This window comes from Alexandromys fortis, unplaced genomic scaffold (genome assembly GCF_014885135.2).
Source record: "Alexandromys fortis isolate MF-2015 unplaced genomic scaffold, M_Fortis_MF-2015_v1.1 scaffold_26, whole genome shotgun sequence".
In the NCBI taxonomy this organism is placed as follows: Eukaryota; Metazoa; Chordata; class Mammalia; order Rodentia; family Cricetidae; genus Alexandromys; species Alexandromys fortis.
This window is the reverse complement of record NW_026067894.1, coordinates 8,306,275-8,315,522: the sequence shown is the minus strand read 5'-3', so window position 1 is coordinate 8,315,522 and position 9,248 is coordinate 8,306,275. Positions and strand designations below refer to the sequence as shown.

Below are 9,248 nucleotides of genomic sequence, written 5' to 3'. Positions count from 1 at the left end.
GGCCGCTTGGCTAGCTCATGCCCGAAATAACAACACACAAACTGTATTCATTTAAAGAACTGCTTGGCCCATGAACTCTAGCCCTTACAGGCTAATTCTCGCACCTGGACTAGCCCATTTCTAATAATGTGTGTAAGCACCCCAAGGTGCGCTTACCGGGAAGATTCTAGCCTACATCCATCCTGGTCTGAGCTGCCTCGGAGAGTGGAGCCTGGCGTCTCTGCTCCAGAGAGCAAAGCTGTCGGGTCTCTCCAGGAGCAGAGCAGAGTCTGACCTCACTTCCTCTTCCGCCCAGAATTCTATTCTGTTTACTCCTCCCACCAATGCTTTAACCTATGAGGCCAAGCAGTGTGTTTATTACTTAACCAATGAAATCAACAGATTGATATGACACTCCCACATCAAGAAGCTATCTGTACTCTGTAAAGAGCTTCAGTGTAAGCATGTCTTAGGCTTTGTTCACACACAGGATGGGGTTAGTTGTCATCAGGAAACTTTTCCAAAATTATGCTGTGCTTAAACATGGCTAAATTAAGCCAGTGTCAAGTCTCCGGAAGTTTGAGCCAGTGCCGGATAACTGAAGTAGGCTGAACTAAGCTTCATTCTGGCCTCTTCTCCGATCAGTTCACTGCCGGCCATGATACTTGCAAGGACCATCACATACAGTGAGTGCATGGCCAGCCGGAGGATGTGGAGTGAGACGCTTTTCCAAAAGTATAAAACCAAACTAAATAAATAAAATAAAAAGCAAAACACAGGACAATAGGACAGATGCAGGAGTAGCTGCATCTCTTCTGGACTTTGTACCTTCCTGCAATCAGAAAGGGGAAACCTCACCAAAAACAAAACAATAACAACAAAAACCTGGGCGGTGGTGGTGCACACCTTTAATCCCAGCAGTCTGTGAGTTCAAGGGCAACCTGGTCTACAGAGTAAGTTCCAGGACAGCTAAAGCTATTACACAGAGAAACTCTGTCTCAGAGAGAGAGAGAGAGAGAGAGAGAGAGAGAGAGAGAGAGAGAGAAAAGAAAAGGGAAAACCTCCCTGAGGCTGAGACACTGCTTTGAATTTTGTCCTAAAAATAAAGAAAATAGATGGCGACATCACAGACATCTCCTGAATTTTAAGCTTTCTGACTTATTTATTTGAGGCAAGGTCGTACTACGTGCGTAGCCTTGGCTGGCCTAGCACTTGAAACATAGACCAGGCTGGCCTTGAAGTCAGAGAGATCCTCCTGCCTCTGCCTCCCAAGTGCTGAGACTTAAGGTGTAGCTCACCACACCCAATTTTATTACTTTATTTTTGAGACAGGCTTTTATGTAATGTAAGCTTGTTTTTAACCCCCTGTGTAGGCAAGGGCCCCCTTGGACTTCTGATCCCCCGCCTCCATCTCTCAAGTACGGAGGTTACAGGAACGCAGCACCACGCTCAGTTTTATGAAATACTGGGGATCAAACCCAGGACTTCCTACGTGCTAGGCAGGCACTCTACCAACCAAGCTGCATCCCCAGTCTGTTCCTAGCTTGCTAGAAGCCTCTTGTCAGAGGCTGTACTTTGGTGAGCTGTCAAGGGGGGCAGACCTTCTTTTGTACACAATCCAGCCTACCCAGAGGAAGCAATGGCAGTACCAACCTAGCATTCTCTTTCCCTTCCTTCCAGGCACTGCCCTGGGCAAGAGCAGAATGCTGCAGGGCTGCCAGGAGCCTAGCCTAGGCCCCTCTCCCCTTCCACACAAAACAGTCTCCTCACTTCCCTGGCCGAGCCCCTAGAGGCCTTCTTCTCCTTGCTCAGGGAGAGGGCTGCAGGAGCATAGCAATTGCTTAGGGCTGGGGCTGACTGCTCGCGGGGCCATCTGTTCACAGGCTGTGGGGAGGCACAGAGCTGTCTGAGAAATGACCTCCAAGGCTCATCCTTGGGTTGCTTGGCAACCAGCAAGCAGGGACTGGTGGTTTCCTGTCCCTCAAGCGGGTGGGGGGGGGGGGGGGGGGGGGGGGGGGGGGGGGGGGGGGGGGGGGGGGGGGGGGGGGGGGGGGGGGGGGGGGTAGCGCCTGAACAGATTTCCCTGGGATGAGGGGGTGAGGCGAGGTGGAGTGAAGGGCCCAAGGCCACCTGTAGAGCTGACACTTCAGTTGCTTGGCGGCACACAATACACCATGCCCGTGCTCCCGCACTCCTGGTCATTCTTCTGAAGAGCACAGGGACACTGCTCTATGAAGACCCAGCCTCACGCAGAGATCCGATGCCAGTGAGTGCTTTTGCCTGTGAGTTCCAGAATGCAGCTGGTTCCTGCTGAGCTGTGTGGTGTGTGCCCGCTCCAGTTCTCCAGCCTTAATCAATTAGGCCTGGAGATCAGGCTAATGTGCAGGTGGAGGAGGGGCAGCTGAAGGCTGCAGAGGGACCCAAGGGAATGAGTCACCTGCTCAGCAGCTCCCCGGAGCTTCAGTCCTCATCTTTGGGCCCTCTTGACACAGAGGCTGCCAGACACACCTGACTTTGTGCCAAGGTCAAACAACACTTCCTCCCTCACAGGGTCCCAGCTGCCCCAGCAGGCTTCCTGTCGCTACTCGGGCCACCAACACACAGAGGCTGAAGGGCGTGGTGACATGCACCTTTAACTTCATAATTTGGGAGGCCAAAGCTAGCCTCAGCTGTGAGTTTGGGGCCCACCTGTGCCGTGCGAGACCCTGTTTCAAACCAATTTGCATCTTGTTTTGAGAAATTCTGGTCAAATGTATGAGAGACAAGGAAACCCACGTCCACATCCGGGTTCAGCTATGAATGATGGAAACGTGGAATAACAGAGACCTCAATGAAGTAAAAAATGTCCATCCCCAGTTAAATGTCTAGGGATGCAGGCTGGGTGTGGTGGTGCACACCTTTAACTCCAGCATTCCTGAGGCAGAGGCAGACAGCTCTGTGAGATCGAGGCTAGCCTGGACTACAGAGTGAGCCCCTATCTCAAAAAAATAAAAAAATAAATAAAGCAAAAGAAAAGAAAAGGAATTCAGTCCAGGAAACACAATAACACCATCCTTAGGGACCTCCTCTGCCTCGCTCCCAAATGGTCCGTATTCGCCTTCTGTCGCGTGGTCCAAATCGGCTGCTTCAGCTCCAGCATCGAGGCAACATTTCAGCCAGCAGGAAAGCAGGAAGGGAAGGAGAACATGAATCTTTTGGTTAAGAGAAATTCCTGAATTACACTTTGCCTTCCACTCCATCTGCCAGAACTCGGTCGTTTCAGTCAGATCTAAACAGCTGCACCAGAGAAAGGGGAAAGGTGAGAACTAAAGAGAATTTCTTTCCCGTCAGGCACAGACAGCAGTTGCTTCTCTCAGCTCTCACGAGGCCAAGAGGTCAGTTCTTTCAAGGTCCCTGCAAGGCAGGCTGGACCAGCCTTTGCTAGACCCAACAGATTGAAAGATTACCTTTGAAGTCAGGTGTGGGGAGTGGGTATGTAAGCCCAGCACTCCAGGGCCCGAGACAGGAGAGCAGCAAGTTCAAGGCCAGAACCTGGAAACAACCTAAATGCCCCTTGACCAAAGAGTGGATAAGGAAAATGTGGTACATTTACACAACAGTTTACAGTTAAAATAGGTTTTACCTGCCCCAAATGAATGCCTGGTGGAAAACCTGGGAAGGTCATAGTTACATGATAGCCAAACACAATTAGGCCTCCTCAGCATTGATTAGCAGGTACCCAGCTACACATGCATCAGAATTGCCTATGAGGTTAAAACCGAATGTGTTGGGCGCAACCCCACAACCCTGATGGAACAGAGTGTGGACTAGAACTTCCATTTCATGCCCGGCATGGTAACAGGCTTTTAATCACAGCACTCAGGAGTCAGAAATAGGTGATCTCCAAGAGTTTGAGATTAGCCTGGTCTACATAGTGAGATACTGTCTCAAAAAAATAAAAATAAAGCCAGACAGTGGCAGCACACACCTTTAATCCCAGTATTTGGGAGGCAGAGGCGGGAGGATCTCAATGAGTTCAAGGACAACCAGCACTGTTACACAGAGAAATCCTGTCTCAGAAAACCTAAATAAATAAATATTACATTTCTTCCAAGTTTCCAGGTTCTGCTGCTGCTGGTCCAGAGACCACAGCTGGAGATTCTGGGGTGAAAGGGGTCAATGCTGTGGCATAAGCTGCAGGCTGTACCTGGAGACTGACTGCGGGACAAGATGCGTGCAAATCCAGGCATGGACCCCACTCTCAGGGCTCACGTTCACAGGGCCCTGCTCCTGATGCTATTGATGATGTCGCACAGCCGCTGCCTTCATTTCTGTCCTGGAATTGACAGAAGTGAGGGAGAAGAGGGGGGAATATTTTTTCCTGACTGAGGAGCAACAGAAGGCACTGAGCTGTAGCCTGAGACGCAGGAGAAACTGAGAGAGCTGAGGGGGGAGCTGAGGTGGGGTTGAGATAGAGCTGAAGTGGGAGCTGAGGTGGGAACTGGTGGGAGCTGAGGTGTGGCTGAGGTAGAGCTGAGGTGGGAAATGGTGGGAGCTGAGGTGGGAGCTGAGGGGGGAGCTGAGGTGGGAACTGAGGTGGGAACTGAGGTGGGAACTGAGGTGGGGCTGAGGTGACAGATGTAGTGGCTAAGGCAGAGACTGATATGAGGCAGGATAGACTAATAGGGAAACGTAAGTGGTTGGGACAAGTGGGGTTCTTACCCGAGTCTGGATGACACCAACCAAGAATGCTCAAGGCTCCCTTTTTAACTCTAAACCTACAATTTTCTAGAAATCTTGCCAGAAACCCCATTTACAGTAACAGGAGCCCCAGCCCCTCCACACAGCCTGAGTGTCTCCTGCCTCTATCTGTCCAGACAGTGACTTCAGTCGGCACCTGAATAGGGAATGGGAGGGGGCCCTTGAAATCCATTAAATAACACAATTCCACACTTTCCTAAAGCCGATGTCCTTGTCAGTCATGAGAGGACAGGCACAGGCCCAGCTCCCGCTGTCACCCTCAGCAGCCTGAGGAATTCTGCTAGGCTTCTAGGGACCTCGACGCAGCTCAGAGCAGGGCTTGTGGCTTTGGTGCTGAGAGAAATTTGAGACTGAACAGTTTTTGAAGCAGCGTTAAAGGTTTTATTATAGATATTTTTATATAGGCTTCAGCACAAGGGGAAAGGGGAAGAGAGATGCCCAGATGAAACTAAGACCTGACCAGGTCGGGGTATGTGCTTCTCAGAGGAGAATAAGGGGAAATTAAGCGTGCCGAGCATGGGTAAGGCTTCTTCAGGGAGAGCTGCGACGGATTTTCTTAGTGTCCGCCATCCGCACCATTTGATGGCTCTCACGCTATCTCAAAGGGTTGCTGAGAAACTTTTCTTACTCTTTTTTAAGTGAGCTCAGTGAAGTGGCTCTGGAGAGGCCTTAGAGAGGACTGTAATCTGAGACAGGGAAACCAAGAGCCCCTAAGGTCACACAAGGAATCGAGAACTCTCTAGTGAGATTCCCGGGCAAGCGCAGGTTCCTAACTGGGAAGAGAGAAAGGCCTTGGGGAGCTGGAATTCTTGCTGTCTGTTGGTGAGAAACTTCAATTGGATTCCAGGGTAAGGAGCTCTCCTCTCTCTCTCCCTCTCTCTCTCTTCCTTCCCCATTTTCTCCCTTTCTCTCTTGTTCCTTACTACCAGGGTCCTGAAGCCTTTTTTTCCCTGTGAGAGATTGTATCCGCACTTGGGTATGTCTTTTTTGTTTTTTCGAGACAGGGTTTCTCTGTGGAACAGCCCTAGCTGTCCTGGAACTAGCTCTTGTAGACCAGGCTGGCCTCGAACTCACAGAGATCCACCTGCCTCTGCCTCCCGAGTGCTAGGATTAAAGGCGTGCACCATGACCACCCTGTAGGTTTTTTTTTTTTTAAATTAGTCCTATGTCTAATATCTTTCAGTGTGGGACACAGTGACACACGTGGGAGGCAGAGGCAGGCCGATCCCCGTGAGCTTGAAGCCAGCCTGGTCTATGTAGTGAATTCCAAGATAGCCATGTCTACAAAGTGCGTCTCTGTCTCAAAAAATTAAAGAGACCTGTCGATAAACTACAATCTGCTTCATACTGGCTTGTCCTGAAAATCTCTTCTTTGGCAAAGCCAGCTTTGTCTACCTCCCTTGGAGGCTCTTAGAAGGGATGGGAACTTCTCCGGCTGCCGCGGGAGGCTGCCATGGGAGGCTGCTGATGGAGGCTCAGGAGGGGTCTCCAGTGTAGTTGCTAATGCAGTTAGCTTTCACCTCCTCGGGTTCTGGGAGATATTTCCCTGCGACTCTACCAAGGACTCTGGGGGGCCAGGTGCAGGAGGATGACCGTCTCGGCTGTACTCATTCTGAAGTTTGTGTTCCCAGCATTTGCAGAGACATGCAGAGGGGATCTTTGTTCTTTAGGACCACAGCTTCCTTCTGAGCGGAGGAGATCTCAAAGGTCCCTTTGTTCTGAGGTCATGTTGGTCTTGGCAGCCTGGCTGGGAATTGGGGGGGGGAGAGGAAGAGAGAGAGGGACACAGGGAAAGGTGCAGGGCTGGTGTCTCCTATGGAAGTTGGGAGGCTGTGGAAGGGGCAGACAGGGCTGCCTGATGGCGCTGTGGACTCCCTGTGGATGGGACGGGATGACCCTGGGGCCCAAGGATGTCCCTGTGCTGCTGTGTGCTAAACAGTTGTTGCTCATCCTGGGAACCAGAGTTCCCAATGAAATTCTGCTCACGGAGGCTTCTCGGGAGAAGACACTGCTGCAGTGTATGTATGATTCCAAGGCTGGAGCCATGGGAACGGCTGCTGGAATTCTGCAGAAGCCGGAGAGAGCCCCGCACTGCAAAGCCTGAGCAACTGCGGAAGTCAAGAGCGGGGAGGAGGCCAGCTTGCAATGCCCTCGGTGGGCAGATGGGCTGCGGCTAACCCTGGGTTCCCCTCATGCTGTAAGCGCAGGCAACGGCGATGATCCCTTCGTAAAACAATTCTCTTTTGAGGACTACATGTCAACCTACCCAGGTCAGATGACCAGTCAAAGGTCACTACTGTTGGTCCCAGGTTACTGTCCAGCCAATGAGATAGAAGCAAGAATCAGTGGGGGCTTCTGGGAAGGACTCTCTGTCCTAAGGAGAAGAGACATTTTGGGGTAATAGCCGTACCCTAGCCTCCCCTTCTGGGGAGACTGCCTCAGAACACAGCTGAGCAGTTCACACCGGAGGCTCCCCAGCCAGACTTTGGGTAAAAGGATGATTCTGCCTCTCCTGATAATGCTGTCTTCTGCAGGGTTCCCGACCTTTTTGAGCCTCGCCTCCCTCACCTGGTTGCTCTGCAGATCTGATGCACGAACAGGGATGAACGGCGCTCTATTCAGGGGTGCAGCTTGCTCAGGGTTGCTGTTATGGTTTGGTCATTTGGGGATGTAATGCCAGGAGATTTCATGATGGTCTCTCATTCATGAAGGGTGGGAGGCAGGGCCTGGGGATGTAACTCTGAGGTATGTCATTTCCTTCACCAGGCCCCAAGTTCCTTCCCAGCACTGGAAGAGGAGAGGGGAGCCGGGGAAGAAAGGGAGAGCCCGAGGAGAGGAAGGATATCAAGAAAGCCTCCTCAAGACCTCTGAAGAGAGTGAAATCCCCTCCCTGGGCAACCTGTAATTGAGAATTCTGTCTCGTGCTGCCTAACAGGTCCGAGCTAATTCATACTTATCTGATTTCCTCTGCCGTTTTACAGTAGAAATAATATGACTGAATTCATTGTCTTCTGAAACACTGTTCAAAAGCAAGCTGGTGAGGAAAGGTTTATTTCCTCTTACAACATAGAAGTACAGCACGGAAGAGAGCCTGGGAAAGATCTCAAGGGCAGGAACCTGGAGACAGGAGCCGATGCAGAGGCCAAGGAGAAACATTGCTCACTGGCTTAGTTCCCACGGCGTGCTCAGTCTGCTTTCACAGTGCACTCAGGGCCGTCAGCCCAGGGGTGGCATTGCCAACTGTGAACTCAGCCTTCCCACATCCGTCAAGACAATACATCTCAGGCTCGCCGATGGGCCAGTCTAGTGGGGACACTTCCAATTAGTATTCCCTCTTCCCAAATGACTCTAGCTCATGTCGAGTTGACCTAAAATCTAGCCAGCACTCCATGAGATGATCATAGTTGTTAAAAAGAATCCCTACCACAGAGGAGGCCATGGTATGGACCGCTAGTTAGTCTCAAATAGTTAGGCCCCCTTCTGTCTGTCTCTCTCTTTCTGAGTGTGCTCATGTGCATGCAAGTGTAAATTGCCATAATATGTGTGTACATATGTGTGTGGTGTATATGCGTGTGTGTAGTGCAAGTGTGAATTGCCTTAGTGTGTGCATGCGTATAGTGCAAGTGTGAATTGTCTGTGTGTGGTTGTGTGTGTATGCATGTGTGTATAGTGCAAGTGTGAACTGTCTGTGTGTGGTGTGTGTATGCATGTGTGTGTATAGTGCAAGTGTGAATTGTCTGTGTGTGGTGTATGTGTATGCATGTGTGTGTATAGTGCAAGTGTGAATTGTCTGTGTGTGGTTGTGTGTGTATGCGTGTGTGTGTACAGTGCAAGTGTGATTTTCTGACATCTTGATCACAACTTCACGAGGGATCCTAAGTAGGAAGCCCGCAGCTAAGGTTCCCCTAGAACTCCACAGAACCAGACGGGGAAGCAATGTGCCACATTCTCAGTGCACAGTGTGGGATCATTTGAGCCCTGGATGTAGAGGCTCACATGGTGCTGGAGTCACCGGAGAGCGGTCATGGATGGGATGATGGGATGAGAGTGGTGTGGCTCAGCCTTGCCTCAGCTGGACTTCAGGGACCAAGTCTAGCCACACGGAATCCACAGTTTCTGCACTGGGGAGAAGCAGGCGGCAAGTCCCTCTGCATGCCAAGGGAAAGAGGCCCAAAGCACCGAGAACAAATGCTGGCTTCCTCCTCCTCTGCTGCTGTGTCCTGCTTCATCCTTACAAGATCCAGAAATCAGCAACCCTGTCATAGTCAAGCTACCAGGATTTCTGGCATCGCCTACAGGAGAGCTCTGCCTGGCTTCCAAAGAGGCCTTCCAATGTAGCCTTTTCAAGCAAAGAAAGAAAGAAAATAAAAATCTCATCTAGACCCTGAAGGACCCAGATAAGATCAAAACTCAAACCAGAGCCCAGATCAGACCCTAAACCAGAATCCAAACCAGAGTCCAGACCAGAGCCTTCAGCAGTTTCTTAGAGTTTTTTTTTTTTTTTTTTTTTTTTTTTTTTTTTTTTTTTT

At 50.7% G+C, this 9,248-nt stretch overlaps 1 long non-coding RNA gene across 1 annotated transcript in view; it reads right to left on the bottom strand.

Moving 5' to 3' along the window:
- Window positions 1-244, bottom strand: part of LOC126506562 (uncharacterized) — a 6,724-nt gene extending 6,480 nt beyond the window's left edge. Inside the window, exon 1 of the long non-coding RNA XR_007593247.1 lies at window positions 157-244. This is a non-coding gene — a long non-coding RNA (uncharacterized lncRNA). The remainder of the gene's footprint in view (window positions 1-156) is intronic.
- Window positions 245-9,248: the final 9,004 nt, after the last annotated feature.